Source organism: Zonotrichia leucophrys, chromosome 11 (assembly GCF_028769735.1).
Source record: "Zonotrichia leucophrys gambelii isolate GWCS_2022_RI chromosome 11, RI_Zleu_2.0, whole genome shotgun sequence".
NCBI classification, from domain to species: domain Eukaryota; kingdom Metazoa; phylum Chordata; class Aves; order Passeriformes; family Passerellidae; genus Zonotrichia; species Zonotrichia leucophrys.
The window spans coordinates 15,802,650-15,819,373 of NC_088181.1; the positions used below are offsets into that span (position 1 = coordinate 15,802,650).

General features: G+C 39.0%; 1 long non-coding RNA gene across 5 annotated transcripts in view; it reads right to left on the bottom strand.

Moving 5' to 3' along the window:
- Positions 1–16,724, bottom strand: part of LOC135452764 (uncharacterized) — a 147,663-nt gene that overhangs the window by 97,323 nt on the left and 33,616 nt on the right. Inside the window, exon 1 of one of the 5 annotated variants that reach the window (XR_010441695.1) lies at positions 14,069–14,109. The exons of the other annotated variants lie outside the window; for them this stretch is intronic. This is a non-coding gene — a long non-coding RNA (uncharacterized LOC135452764). Of the gene's footprint in view, positions 1–14,068; positions 14,110–16,724 lie in introns of those variants that run through there. 5 annotated transcript variants of the gene reach the window in all.

Sequence of the window (16,724 nt, forward strand, 5' to 3'; positions counted from 1 at the left end):
AGTCACAGGGCAACATTTCTTTACAAATTTATGATTTTCTATGTTATTTTGATTTTCTAAACTGGAATATATCTCCTGCTCAATTGTTAATAAGTACAATTGAGAGAGATAAGCAAAAGAAGATAAGTGGCAAGTCTTAAACATCCAATTCAACAACAAAACATTTTTTGCAGTTGCACAACACAGCTATTTTCGGTAACAATCAGGTGAGTGGATCCACTGCAGTAAACTGGAAATTCAGCTGAAAACAGATATGGGATTATTATACCATATAGCACATCCAGGTGTTTTTTACTGGTATTAACAAAGAAGGATGCCAGTGACTCATTTGAGGTGACAAACAATTGACCAGATTAGATTTGATCCATACCACAACTTAGACTACAGCTTTCCTTTTCAATTTCTTTCAAATTTTAGTCCTACTTCAGCTTTGAATAAAAATGTCAGTAGCATCAGCATGTTCCCATATTATTTTTCAACTACTGAAAATTTTTATGAAATTCTAGAATTAATTGTAAAACAGTCAAATACAGAGTGAGATTACATAGAGAGAGCAGAGTTTACCACTTTATTAAAATTGTGATTGTTCACATAAAGACTCAACCAGGTCACATATTAATAATTATCACTGACAATCTTTAACATCAGACTAAACCCACAAGTGAAGCAATATTACATCTCTCTCTCTCATTTATCTTTACTGCTTATGGCCCCTCTGTGGTCAGCATGCTGTGAGCTTCGTGGACATTTAATTATGAACACATCATAAATGTGGCTGACAAGGCAGAAGCTGGGTTCAGATGCTCCTGGGATGAAGGAAACATCGTTGAAACCACTTAGACTTGCAGTACCTTCATCCTGTTACAATAAACATTGTTCTGGCTCACCATACACACACTGAGCAGAAAGCTCCCTCCCTTTCTCATTACACATTTCCATTTCATCCAATGGTACAGTGAAAAAATGGGAAGGCATTGTTCATGACCCTTTAAAAACACACTATTTGCCTCTCACCAGTCACTTTACAGTGGTGTAATTCCAGTGTAACAAGGGCTAAATGCTGAATTTTGCTGCCAGTGTCACACAGATTCCTGGGAAAAATGCCACACCTGGGTAATATCTCTGTGAAGCATTCTGGCTGGGCCAGGAAACAGGAGAGATGCCTCAGAGAGCTCAGGCAAGAGATTAGCAGCAGATACAATTTTTGCTATGAGCACCAATAATTATTACTTCTGCCTGTGAATTCCTGGGTATCAGCAGATACACACTAGTCTGGCCTAATGGTTTTGATTGCTGACACAATTCTGATATATCATTTGCCCTAGTAAAGAAGAAACAAACAAACAAAAATAACACACCACACACCCCCAGGAATTCTCCAAGAATCAACTGCAGCTTTATTTTACAGATATTACAAATCTGAAATTAAATTTGGCAACAGAATTACATGAACATTTTATCTTGAAAACACCCACAGTAAGCAAGACCCAAGCGTGCAGATTTGGTATAAATAAAATAGGAAGTCCTGGAGAAAGTGGTTTATCTACTGTACTGCCAAATGGCATAAAATAAGCTCAAGATCAGAACTGGGACAATGTTCTTTCAGAAAGAAAGTTATATTCTGAACTCAAATTAACATCACATCCCTACCAAAGCTGCCTTCCACCACCCTCTCCACACCAGCTTTGGTTTTGGATTTTGTCCTTCATGGCAATGAACACCCACATAGCAAATAATAGAGAAAACACCTTGACACTACTGAGGTTCCTGAAACACCATTTCTATGAAATGCCCTGAAATCCCCATCACTTATAAGCTTTACTAACAAGAACACTATTCTAATAAAGCAGCCAGTATTGACCACAAAGCTGTTAAAAACCGCACAAAGATGTTACCTTTAAGGTGATTTTTTTTTCTTTTTGTGGAATAACATTCATAACAATAAGAATTAATATGTGAACAAAGAGTAAACCTTGCAAGCTACCCTGATGCTCAAACACCTAAGTAAGAAAAAATGTGCATGCAAAAAAATCACCAGTGCCATGTTTCAAAGCAACTGTCCTCTGTAGTGCTGAGGTACATATTTCTATACCTCCCCAACAGACTAGAAATAGAAAAGACAAAGCATATAATAAAGCCAAGCACAATGAAAGAGCTCTGAAGAGAGAGCTGAAAAGTAGCTATCATGTTGGCAGATAAATTCTACACACAATTATTCATTCCTAGCCTCTTGACATGTAGATTAATGAGTTTGATAACCCAGGCTTCTAAGAAGTAGATTCAACTCTGTTTCACTGGCTTCCTCCTCCTCTTCTAACTGCAAACAGCACTTTGGTCTATTGAGGGGGGGAGAAAAAACTCAAATCAATACATTTGCACCAGTCATCAACATTTTGCAATTGAAGTCCTATGTCAAAATATGATATCTGCTGTGGGACAGGGCTCTGTGCTGGCCCTGTCAGGAATTCACAGGGGCTCATGTGATCACTGGAGGGAGGAGTTCTTGCCCCAGCAGCCTCTGCTCCCATGCCAAGTTCAAAGTCATATAGCAGCCAAGCCAAAAAAATAAAAAAGCAAAAACCACAACAGCTATTCTCACAGTTATAATGACCCTGTACTCACTGCAATGTGTTCTGTACATAAAATTTTCCATTTCCTCCCTGAGGCCAAATGACCTTTTGTCGACACTTTGCTTAATGTTCACTGATCAAAGTGGATTTTCAAGCAAGTGCTGCATCAGATTCCAGGGACAATGAGTGTACAAGGGGTTGTGTTTGCCCTAAACCACTGCACAGAGATGCACACTTGGGGGGGACACAACGTGGGTAATGATTTACTGATTTATTCTCTGTCGGGGCAACTCTTGCAGAGCAGAAATGTTTCATTCTTGATTGGTGAGCAGCTTTGAGTCCTTTTTTTCATCTCAAATGTTATGAGTTCAAATTCTCCTGAGTAATAACAGTCATACACAGCTGCTTAGGATTTAGCAGGAGGCTTAAGGGATGGGGACAGGATGTGCATTTGCTCGATGTTACCCCCTTTTCCTGGTTAATCACAAGGTGAAAAGTAGTCTTTGGCTCTTAAAAACAAAGAAAGCCCGTGCTGCAAGATTATTACTTAGATAATCACAATTTCAGAGACCTGTCTAGTGTAATTATAACATTTTTCTTATTATCAGCAACTAGAAAGGAAATCAAGATTACAGTGGGCAGTCAATGCCTGCTAATGGGCTCATCCAGAGGGAGGGAGGGAGAGAGGAAGCAGCAGCAACCCAGAATGGGACAGAGGCAATGCCAGAGCAGTGACACCAAAACAAGTGATATTCCATTGCATCCAGCAGGCATGGAGTGATAACTTTCACAGCCCACAACAGATATTTCTGCTGAAAACACCATAACAGTTACTAATTTTTTTCCTCTCTTTGCATGGCTCTCTAATGATCTGGGCAAGTAATCAATGTGTTTGAACAATTTTGTGCTAATGGCAATGCAACATTTTTTCAACTACACCTGAAAGTAGTTTGGACTACTGGATGTTATTTGTTATCTTTACCTTATTCAGGAAAAACTAAGTTGCAATTGCAAAATTTTGTTTTAAGAAAAACTTTCTTTAAATATTGTTTCAACCTGGTTGTTTAAATTTAAATATGTTTGCTCTGGATGTTTTTGCCTGACTAATTTGGTTATGATTTTTTTTGCTAGCAAAAAATCCAAATCAAAACCAAACAAATTTTAAAAATTTTTAAAAAATTTAAGTGCTTTATTGTAGGATGAGATACCTGGCACTCACAGGGGTGAAAGGCATGCTCCAGTAATATCTTGCATTTTATCTACAAGCTTTATGATCCTGCAGCATGAGGCACACCCCCTCACACATCCCAACTGTAAATCTACTGCATGAGAGGTTATTTAGAGATACAAATTACTGTTATGCACAATCTCCTTTGTAATCAAATATATCTTTCAGTTTAGCATTCACTTTGGAGAGGCCTCATTCCTTTGATGCTCTTAAAGCCAACCTACTGAAACAAGTTCTGGAAGGAGAGTGTTATTCTTCAAAGTAAATCATAAGCAGGAAAGGCTTTTTCTGAAAGATCTTACAAATAGCTCATGCTGATGCTTCCAAATATTAATTCTCAGAAATATTGACACTAAGTGAACCCTATATGTATCTAATATATTGAGCAATTGTCATGCAGGCCTATCCTTCCCACTCCAGCAGCTCAGGATCTGCATGCAACCAGAGTATCTAATCTCCAAGCATCTAATCTTCAAGGACAGACATTTCTGCAGATTGAGGGGAGAGGATAACCAACAGGGATGAAATATGAGGCTATTTATGAAGATGATTGTACACAGAAATCTGGTTTTCCTGCACCTCCCAAAACCCTGAATATGAGCACTGAGTTTTAGCCCAATAATTTCAGTTATGGGTTTGTGAGAAGGGCGGGGGCTTTGGGTAGAAGTTGGGTTTTCAAGATCAGCCTAGTTCCTCCCATTTGCCACTCCTACTGAGCTGCACATTTCTCTCCAGCCAGGATGAGCATTATGAATCCATATTCCAGGACCACATTGGCACGGTCTGCTCAGACACTGCTCCAAAGCCCTCCAGCAGTTTCCTGCCAATGCTGACACACAGCAGCACAGCCACCACTCTCTAGACCTGTTATCCAGCAGCAAAAGGTGAATAGCTCAAACCACTACAGCCACAGGCATTCCAGAGCAAAACAGACATGCAAAACACCAGCTTTGCTATCACTGGGATGGCAGCAGCACTGAAATTCTCAAAACCAACACAAACAGCCTGTGCACAATGGTGACTCACCATTGTGTTTCTATCTACACTCTTCAGACAGAGCATCAACAAGTGTGCACAGTCTACAAGATCAATCTTGCTTTAGATCTAGGAGTCATTAGAAATCATTAAAGCATTTCAGTGGAGATTACAGAGGAAACAACAGCATTAGTGAAGATATACACGAGATTGTTAACTGGGAATTTAATTGTATTGTGGAACAGCTTTGTGGTTTCATTGAGATTAACAGCCACCAAGACTGATTTCTGCTCAAACACGTCAGGCATCCTCTTTCCTAATGTTGTGAAAATAAGTGGAAGTGCTCAGTGCCAACAAAAGGGACTCAGGGAATTCTCATTTTACCAGAACAGTGTTGGGCATGACTGGACCCATATTGATGGAGAGAAAAAAAATCCTCAGTGACTGCAAGAGCAAAAGAATCTTCTACATTATGCTGACTGTAGCACAAGAATCACTTTTAATTTGCAAATCAGTGGTCAGTTTATCAAATGCATATATTTTAATCCAGAGGGAGTCTATTAGTCTTACCTTAACAGCTTCACTCTGTGTATATAGAATTTTGCTTTTATTTAAACAACAACTGGGGCTCGAGTCCTGGAAGTCCTCTTTGTGTGGTGGCTGTTACATTGATAGACAGAGAACTGAACAGCAGAAATTATTTTTGCAGCCAAATTGATATGCAGGTGCACATCTGAGCACATTTATCTCTAATTATCTGTTCTCAGGCACAAAACAAGCAGTTACAGCAGAAAATACACAGGTATTTATTTCATGTTGCTCTTGCTCCAAAATTTGTATGCAAAAACGAAGATCAAGTTGTCAAAAGAGAACCAAGTCTCAAGCCCAGTAAAAATATGCCCCAAAGTGACTTGCCCATGTAAATTTTAAAACTTGCATTTTAGGAAAGACAGAAAAGGAGAAGAAATGCCTGCTCACACGACTACCAGAGGCACTGAGATTGGCTGCCAAAGAGCATAAATGTAACTTCAGACTCCTTCACCACAGCCACTCAACTTTCTTGGCAGACATGCATTTTCTACACCCCTTCTGGGGATAAAATGCACTATCTTGGATACATGCATGTGGTAACAGATGGTATATGCCAATTGGTTTAGTGGCAAATATTGCATTATTTCAAAATACCTCAGGATTTTGAAGCTGTAAGTTAGAACCCCTGGACAGAGAAATTTAAAACCAACACTTGAAGGAGGATAATGTAAGCTGCATGCAGCTCAGGATGTGCATCTCTCAGATGAGATAATTCTTCATTGTTATTACACAGCATTTTTTTCTAATGAAGATCTGTTCCACAGCTTTCACTGAAAAAAAAAAAAAAAAAATCACCTTTGGCTACCTTGGAGTACGTTGAGCACCAGGGTCTGCCTGTGCAGGGATCTTTCCACTGTATTAATTTCAGTGCTGTGCATGTTATGTCTAAATCACTCATTGCCATACAGCAGAGATCCTCAGGTTCTTCAACAAAGGGCACAGAGTCCATCAGCTCCTACGGAGTTCTGCAGCACCTCAGCTAGAGGAGTTCTTGAATCTCCACAGAAATCTCCCTACTGCTCTGCCAAATGCAGCACAGACACATGCAAGCACAGAGGGCCAGCAGCAGATCCTGATTCCATTACCTCTCCGAAAAACTCATCACTGACATAGTGCTGTCAGAACAGTGTAAAACTTCTGCTTTCTTCTCTTGTTTAAAAATATGACCTCTTACATAGACACAAATAAGAGCTGCTTCTTCCACACAGCACAGGGGCACTTTGTGAGAAAGCCCCAACTCCTGAGCAACAGATGGAATGAGTGCCTGAGTGCTCTAACCCAAGGTGGATTCCTGGGATGTGTTTGTGCACAAGAACAGAGATCCAAGGAATCTGCTCATGCAACGCTCCAACAGACAAAGGCATCATAAATTAATGTAATGTGAGCCTGACAAATTTGAAATTTTAAAAATTCCTCCAAATTTGAAAACCCAGCCTTCACTGCTGCAGTCCACCCAATCTCAATGAAATGTTCCAAGTACTGGTTTGAAAAACCGCATCAGTGCAGAAGAAATAACATATTTTACTTAAAGTACCAAGCCTGATGATTAAGGAGTGAGTGCTCCCTCTTCCCCCTCTGCCCAGCCCCCCACCCACAGCCTCCCACCCCAGATTCACAGGATTAATATGAGACTGGCTGGAGGGTTTTAGCAGTAACTGCTGCAAAACAAGTTCTGATTGGTTGATTCAGAAATTGGGATTCTGGGCAGTGTTTTATAAAAGGATAATGTATCTTTAAGCCTAGGTGCCCTTCAGGGAAATGTATTGGATAAATGTCTTCTGAAAAGCCTGTAAATATTCCATCGCCTCACTGTCATTACTACCATGAAATGATAATGAAGCATGAAAGAAATATAATTCCATATTCAGATGACAGCATTAGCCTTCATAAGCAAACTGAAATATTTATTAGTAAAATGTTCGGTATCTACGCCTGTAATCTAAAAAAAAGGACAAAAATGTTTTATAATAAAAAAGAGATTGAATGCAGAGGTAAAATCTGGTTGGCTGATTTTATTGCTTATTATTAAATCCAGGCAAAACAATTATTTTTTTCTTTTCATTAGTAAGGCACCCAAATTAAAACTATGCCCTCAGGCTGTGAGGTTTACAGTAGTGATTAAAAACAAGAAATTGTGATGCATGGGGTTTTTGACAATGGCATAATCAAATTCATTCATATTGTTCAATCTTTCACTGACAAATATTTTTACAGTGAAATATACCAAACAAAGAAGCACATACAAGTACTATCAATACAGAGAAATTAGGAAGACTTGTTGTTATTGCAGCAGAGAACAGATACAATGTTTCTATAATCTTGAATCCAAACATTATAGTGTAGTTAATTAGGATAATTATTGCCTAAATTGTGCTTAATTGTTTTATAGTGAAAAGGATTTTTGAAAGAAGCCTTTTGGATTTCTACAAGGCACAGAAGTGAACACACTGCAGCTTAAGTATTTAGATGTAATTTCCTAAGTTTGATTGCATTTCCTATAAGTCAGAAAATACATCCTGAAGCAGGCTGGGACAGAGATAAACACGAGACACACGCCTTGACCTCTGTTTCACCTTATTGAAAAAGAGGCGTAAAATACTCATTTAGTACACTAGCATCAGAGAGCATTCACACACTCCAAGCACATTCTTCTTAAAAAAAGGTCTTTGAAGTGAATGAAAAATTAGAAATTCAAGTGACCACGATCAATTCTGAAACACTGCACAAAATTAATTACAGTTTTGCATCAGAAGCAAGAATGTAGATTTCCGACAGTCTCTGTCATTTATCTCACGCTGTACAATATACAAGGCGATTAAAAAGCCAAATCTGTTCCCACCCCCCAAGTCTAAGGCCTATCAGAGGCTGTGAAGTACAAATGATTAACTCCAAATTATTCAAGGGATTGTACAGACGCTTCAACTTGAATGAAATTTGCGGCAAGTCACAGGAGCTATGGAGGGACAGATTTGCTGCTCTTTATCAAAATCTAGTCTGACTATCGCTGACAGAATCCAGATAAATTGCACAGTAATCTGGCAGTGGCTGTAGAAAGCTTGCTCTGCAAAATCCAAATCTCTAATTTCTATCTGTTTTTAATTGCTTGACTTAAATTTGCATTTTTATACAATTGGCTTAAAGGATTTATTCTGTTCTTTAGGCTACTCTAATAAAATCGGGTCCCATTTTGCACGGTATCACAGAAACCTACTTACATTAAATAAGCATGCTGTACTACAAAAATATTTACTGTAGCAGAAAAAGATTCCTTTTTATGTCATGTTCAGAATTAGGTAAAGAATACATGTGTCAGGAAGCTCATTTTAAACTCCCCTATGAAAACATACCTGAGAATGAACAGGATGGCATAACAAAGAAAAGTGGGGAAAAAAAGTAGATTCAATGCTTATCCTGATTCCCCCAGGACAAACTGGGGGAAAAAACAAACAAACAAAAAACCCATGTGGATCAAGAGTATGTACACATTTAAATACAAGTTGGAAAGCACTGATAACAGCGTGTGCTGCAGCCAAGCATCCAGGAGAGAGCATCCCTGCAGCACCTGAGCGAATCACAGCCACAACTTCCACTCCTGCCATTGCCCAGCTCCAGCCTCACTGATGGAGCTGCTGGCAGCCAGCTTATACCCTCATTGACAATTTAATGTCACCCCCCAGATCAGAGAGCAGCTTACCCCAAACAAACACACCAGAACACCTGGCTGGTGACATCCCTCAGCTCCAACAGAGTACCTGAAACCATTCCAGCAGGATAACCGAGGCCAAACTGCCAAGGTCTCTAAAATATTACTCTTCTAATCACTTACCTTCATCTAGAACTGTCTACCCAAACAGATTCAGACTATTTCAAACACAAATGTTAACTTTCTAGTCGAGTTTTGCCAAAAAAACTTGCCTTATTTTACATGCATATCTTTTTACATGTATATATGGCTAAAGGCCATCTTTTTCTTTTGACTTAATTTGAATATCAATAGTCAAAAAATATATACATGTCAGTGTAGTTTAACATAATTCAATAGAAACAGGACCTTACATCCTTACAGGTTAAATTCAAATATGTAAAAGAAAAACAAAAACATGCAACCAACTAAAAACACCTATGTGTTTTTACCTACTAGTTCCAACAAGGACTTATTGGTTGCCTTTCCTTCCAAGTGAGTGTGAACAAAACACCAAACAGCTCCTGTACCACAAGAACAAACCCAATCTGACCCAAACATAAACAGGATTGGGCCCTACATGTATTCTCCATGAACATCAGCACTGCTGTAACTTGGTTTTATTCTGAAGCACCACAGGCACTGGAAGGGCAGTCAATTGTTCTACTGCAAGATCCAGAGGAACTTCCTTCTCCTCTGTTGAGCTGCATTGTTATTTCTTACTAGAAAACCAAACTAAGTGCTAAAAACCACTGCTGAAATGGCAAATTGAAGAGAGGATGACCAAACTGTGTCCACCTGATGTGAAACCCAAAGCCAGCACACAATCAGTTCTTGTAGCAGAAGAACAGAAAACAACTGTCCACAACCCAACCACATCACACCTGTATTTTATCAGAAACCTTCCCACTCATTCTCACAAATTACTGTTAGGAAGTTCATTTTTGTTCTCTTATCTTATTTACTCAAAAAACGTCTCAAGTTATACAAGAAAAACAAAGGCTGAAAAGCATTCAGGAACTCTAAACTAATTTTATTACAATTGCATCAAATATAGACCAGTGGATTCCCCCTCCTTGAGCATTCCCTCTAGCACCAGAAATTACACAATACATGCTGCCATGCATGCTTGAATTTTTTAAAACACATGTAGAATAATCAAAACTCAGAATACATCTGACATACTATTCAAGCTTCCTCAAGTCTTCTGGCAATTCTGCTATTACTTTTTGGTACTTTTTCCCTCTATTACCATGTTTTTATAAGGTAATTTATATAAATCTTCTGTACAATTACAGATAAAAAAAATCCATTTAACTGTTGAGTGCATCTTATATGAGTTCCACAATGATACATAATTTTCTAGCAACAAATTTCATATTCACCTTTAGATGTTAGAATGAAGCAAGACCTCCAAGGTTTTAGCACAAGTCTTCATGAAAAATACATTTGTATTTTCTCCTTTTTTCAGAGGTTTTATGTTTCTCTAAGAATTAATATCTGATTTCATTTCCAGATGAAGGTAGTTATTCTACAGCATCCCTCCCTCTTCATATATCTCATCTTAGGTCCCTCTGAATGGCTATACTGTCAAACATCAACAGTGAAGAGATCTGTTTGGTGAAGCAGAATTCCCTAAAGCTGATTCCTGCCAATGTGAGTCAGTGTCCACTGTAGTCGATACATTTTTGTCAGCTAAACAATAGTGCTACAAAAACTGTGTCTTTTTTATAGGGTTTAATTCCACTGCCATGCCAAACTAACACTCATATCTCACAGTGAAATAAACAAATAAGTATTTCCCTTCAGCCATTCTTCAGCTGCCTCTCTCCAATGAATACATTAGAGTTTTGCAGGCTGCTCTGAAGGATAATCCAATGCTGCTTTACATCTTTAAACAAGGTAAAAATTGCTCTAGCATGTATTATATACCACTGTAGGTCCAAATTCGCAACCTCCAGCTCCAGGGCTCCACCTCTGCATCAGTTCTGTGCTTTGCCACTCACCTGAGTCATTAAAACACACAAAGTAGGAAACAGCCCATACCTGGATCACTCACACTGCCTCCACTGATTTCAATGGCATAATTAAAAATGTATACATTTCTTTCTTTAAAAATTGGAATTAATTCACTCTACTAATTAGAAAACCTTCATTAAAAATCTGCAATTTTACATTTACAATCTTACATATTTCAAAAGTAAAGCAACTTTGTCTACTTAGAGCTGTGGAAATTTATTCACTGAACAAAAATAAAATTAAAGCATGATTGAGGCAGAACTGTCCAGTAACAGAAGATGTAAACATTCTAGAGTGCTGATACAAAAACTTGTTCTATAGCAAAGAAATACAAATGTTGAAAGTAGAGGGGGCGCATATAGAGCTTTAAGCAATTCATCATCAAAATTCTTTAATCTTGTCTGCCCCATTCTATCATTGCAAAAAGAGTTACTCCAGGTACTAATTCCACCTAAGGTAAAGTCCTAAGGTCAAGTGCAGCCTTTAATTTGTTCCTTTTGGGGACTTTTTCCTGTTACTGCTGAAAACCAAGCTTCTAATCAGAAAGGGTTTGGTGCATCCACCAGCACTTTTCAGCGATTTTGTCCCAGATGTGCCAAACCAGATATTCCAAATTTCTAACATAAGCTGACAGATAGTCAATTTGACCAAATTTGTTTGCTGCACTCAAACACCAGTTCAAAACTCATCAGTACAGCAACTCTTAGGAATATGAGCTACTTCAGACTACCAAACCCCTCAGGTACACCCATCTTTAGGTTTACACAAGTGTATCAAAAACAACAGCCGAACCGCTGCTGTAAAAATCAAGAGTTACCAAAATAAACCCCTAAAGACTGAATGCCACAGGTATCATCCACCAAAGGAGGAGGAAGAGTAGAGGAAGTGCTTGACAAAAACAGTGACCCCTGAAGCCCTAAAGGACAGGTAAATACTACACATAGCCACCCTGCTCTCCTGAGGAATAAATGTTTGTGTGACCCCACACTGCCTGGCACTCCCTGAACACAGGGAGTACACACTTCTCTAAATGTGATTTATTTTTCTTTTTCCTTCCTGGAGTGTTTAGCTGAAGCTGCAGCAGGCTCTTTCTTTCAGAAGCACACTCTGATGACAGAGTTACTCTGCTGCAGGTCTGTTTATCTACAAGGAACACACAAGTCTTTATTCTTCGCTCCCACCTCCTGTCTAACTGCAGCAAAGCTCAGATTTGCTCTTTCAGCATTTCACAGAGACAGATTCTGCTCCATCCATTGGTTTTTGATCCCTGTGGCTGTGGACATCAGCCACTCCCCATCACCCCTCATTCACAGAGAGAAGCCACACACAGAGTCCCACAGTGGGGACAAGTCCTTCTGCTTGGGAGCAGTCCTGCTCTTACCACAGCCATGAGCTTCAGAAATAAACTTAAGTTTTTTACAATAAATTGAACTATCTGCCTACAAATCAGGCAAATTGTAAACCACAGAACCTTTCACATTCTTTCTATGCCAAACATCTGGGAAAGTAACAGAGCTTTGTCTTAAACCTTTGACAATACCTTAAGGGATCCCAAAAATTTTGCATCAATTTTAGTCAGTGTGTAAGTATTAATACAAAACTGGGAGCTAAAGAAAGAGTCCAAATTTACAATTACAAGGAGAAAAAACTGGTCTTGTGCTGTAATTAAAAGTTTGAAGTAAGCTTTTTTTTCAAGTGCTGGAGACAATAAAAAGTGCATTAAATACATGTCATGATAAAGAATAGACAGCCTCATTTAATATTTTAGCACCCTTTCTCATAAAACTACTATTTTATTATTTATAACATGGATGTATTTTCAAGACATGTTTCATAATCCTGTACTTGGAGTTCCACTTTATATCCCAACCTATAAATCAGCAGTTTAATCCCAAGAAATTACATAAATAGTTTGGAATATGAAAAACCACATGGAATACCTGAATGAATCTATCCTTGAGAACCTATCAGACATAGTAGAGAGATTCTAAATAAATAAGCAAGTTAAAAAGAAAACACAAAAAATAAACAAGAGAGGGGAAAAAAGATTATAACAAGGAGCAGAGTTTGGGGGGAAAAAGAGCAGGAAAAAAAAAATCCTGAAACAGATTACAGAACACAAAGCATCTTTTTGCCTCAAAACGTCTTTTTCTTAGTTTGTTTTTTTTAAAGTTTGTTTGGCTTGCTTTGGGGGTTTTTTGTTAGTTTGTTCTAGAATTGCACTTTTCTAAGATAAAACAAAGTTTTGAACACATTTTTGCCCACTCTGAGTGCAGCCCCTCTAAGCTCTTGTTTCTATGACTGAGATTTGTGAGCAGGTCACTGTTTAGAATAAAAAGTTCAAATAAGCTGCAGTAAACAGAGGGTGACCTAAAATCCCATCTTGGGACTGAACATTTAAGCAACAGTAAGAGAAGAAAAGGGACAGTGCCAGGATAATGGGATGGAAGCGCTGCACAGCCAGAATTTAAAATAATGAACAAATCAAAAGCTTTTTTCCTTACCTATGCGCAATACCGTACTTGTTGAACCTGACTTGACCATCCCCACAAGAAATTTCACATTCTGTATTCTGAACTGCCTGCCCAGTGACCTCCAAGAGGGGAGATTTCACAGCAGCAATCCAGTGCAGCAGTGATGAAAGCCTCAATAGGACAGCGAAGGCAACGGGCAGAAGTTATAGCTCTATCTCTGAGAAGACAAACACTGCTTGTCAATGCCACCTAAGAGCTCACTATCACACATGGAGCCTGCAGAAGCCCTGCATTGCTAACTGATTTGTGTCACTAAGTGCAGGCCTGCACAGCACAGGGCAGCTTGGGAGGGCTCCAAGCCAGGAGACCCAACCCAGCCACAGAAACATTGCAGTTGTGTCATCTTGTATATTCCATTTGTTGTCTTCTGTATTACAACAGTTCTTATCATCTTATATATGCTGTCTTATATATCAAGAGCTCTATTATCATTATAGTGCAAGGATTCCACAGCCTCAGAGTTTCATACCTCCTTGATGTTTCTCACAGGCAGCTCCTCCAAGCACTGACTGTTCCTGGTCCTTGCAGCAGCCATCTGACTCCTGATCCCACCAATCCACTCTTTTATGCCACTGTTCTTATTAGCTACAGGTGTGGCCTGTTATCATCAGGCCTGCTCCTAATCTTTAGTAATTGGTTCCAGCTGCAACTCATTGGGGGATAAGATTACATTCTACATTACCTTCATTTACCCATACTGTGTCCCCCTATCCAGCTGCCTTTGGAAAACTCCACCTGCACCAACTGGGATGGAAAATAAACCTCAGCAACAGGAGTTGGTGAGCAACCTAAAACAGCTTCTGATACTCAGGGTGTTTCATTCAACAGCAGCAGGGGCATCTCCATAGTGCACTGTGCTGATATAAAATTATCTGTTCTAAAGAAAGGTACAACCCTTGCCACAGTTCCTACTTCAATTTTAGTAGGCTGAGTTTCTAACTAACTTTGTGCTGCTCTCTCCTGCTTGTGGCTTTTTCCAAGTCATCTTAATATGACACTACAAAAAAGCTCCAAAGTAGATTGATTTAAAAGCAAATAACTCCTGCCATTCCTTCTCTTCCTCACTCTGCTTTACACAGAAAAAGCTTTTCATCAAATCATCTTTTAATGAGAAATGTGAAAATATATTGAAAGGTCCTGTGACTGTTCATATGAAACAGCCCTTTTTGGACTGAAATGGATTATTTAGAAGTGTTATGCTTTACTGATGCACTTAGCACACAGTTAAGTTTCAGTTGCTTATTATACCCTGTTGAAAATAATGACTCACTGAGCTGCTTAATTTAGAGCTTGGCCTACCAGGATCACCTTTTTTTTTTCTTTCAGAAGAAATTAATCAAAAGTTCCAGGGAATCATTCCTCATTGCCCTAACTTGAAAAATAATTTGAAATCCCTTATTCAATAATTTGAAACTTGCTACAAGTTAAAGATACATCATTCTAAAGCATATAAGGCAAACGTTGTCCTAATCAGCAAGAAGGACAAATTTTCCCAGGAATTTGAGATCAAAAGCATATGTTGTACAGTGCATCTGACACTTCCAGGAATTACTTATGCAGTGCACACCTCTGCATTCCATTTTTGTGTATCTCTATGGTATAATACCGGGTATAGGGAAATGCTTTATAAAAATGAAAATGCAATTGTCTGACCAATAAAAGGTATTCCTGTATGTAATCCCAGTAATAGATTTTTAAACCCTTAGCACTGCTGCAGTATTATGTATTCATAGTTATTATCTTGTCCACTTCCAAATCCTGAAAGGTTAGATTGTTTAAAGATTTGTTAGCTGTGAAATACTTAAAAAAGCAAAGTATTAAGCTCAGAGCTAATTGAAAAATAGCATTTTATCAGATTCTCCTTTGATATTATCTTGTAATGATTGTACTTAAGGTACTCACAATACTTCAATAAATAGAGAAATTAAAAATATAACATCTTTAGGGCTTTTCAGAGAATGTGGCTGTTAACAATTTATACTGCCTTTTTTAAACCATTATTTTCTTATATTTCCCACAATGCTTCACATCAGAAGCAAACAGAAACTGAATGATTACCCCAAAGTGTGCTAGATGAACTGGAAAAAGTCTATTCAAACAAAGCTCATTAGTTTTGATACCTCCAGGGCTATGACAAATTAAGCGGCTGGTGAATATGCTTGCAGACAAAAGGATGATGCAAAATCTAGGGCTTGTGCTAGGCATTGTGTCAATAAATTCTACTGGAAAAGGTAAAAATTACCATTGAAGCTAAAATGGAATCCCTTTAAGAAACATGTAGAGAATAGATCATCCATTTTCTTAAATACATTTATGAATGATGGTGCTATAAATAATAAAGGATTGCTGATTGGCTCCTTTGAGTGCACATTCTGATGGGTCAGTCCTGACCTTCACAAACTTTTCCTCCAGAGCAGGTAAGGAGCATGCAGAGAGCTTAGGCAGACTCTGAACTGTTTTGCCATATTATAAATTTAACTGTACCACAATAGCCACAGCTTGTACCAAGATTCCAGCTCCCACTGCTGAACTGAGAGCAGCCACCACCAAACTTGTGGCTGCAGCTTTGGACACCACAGGTGGTTCAGAATGCCCTGCTGTGCTCAGCCCTGCTCCTAAAGCAGCTCTCTGAAGCACAACACACACCAACAGAGGCCCAGGGGATCAGCTCAGAAAGCACAGAGAGAACAAATTCATTCCTGGACCAGGAGATGGCTTTGGAATGGCAGCACCAAACCCAAGATCCTCCCAGGGCATGCTGAGCTTCACCTTGCTGCCTGCCAGCTCCCACCGGCCTGGAACTTTCCTAAATTATAATCAGCTCCCAGTATTTGCTCCTTGATCCCCAAAACCCTTTCTGAGGCCAGCCTTGCTCCTCTCACACCTGTTTGTTACTCCCAGCTGTGATGACTGAGCCATTTTGGGGGTGCTGTGCCATGAAATTGTCAACCACTCCCATCCTTCACTTTGCTGCTCTCGTGCCATACCTGCTCCTGCACAGCTAGACAGGATTTGCTCTGCACAGCAAAGTCTTTCATGTTTACAATGTTCAGGACCTGACAGAAGGCATAATTCCACGTGCTGCAGTTAGTGATTCATTCCTGCAGCATAGTCTGTACCTTAAA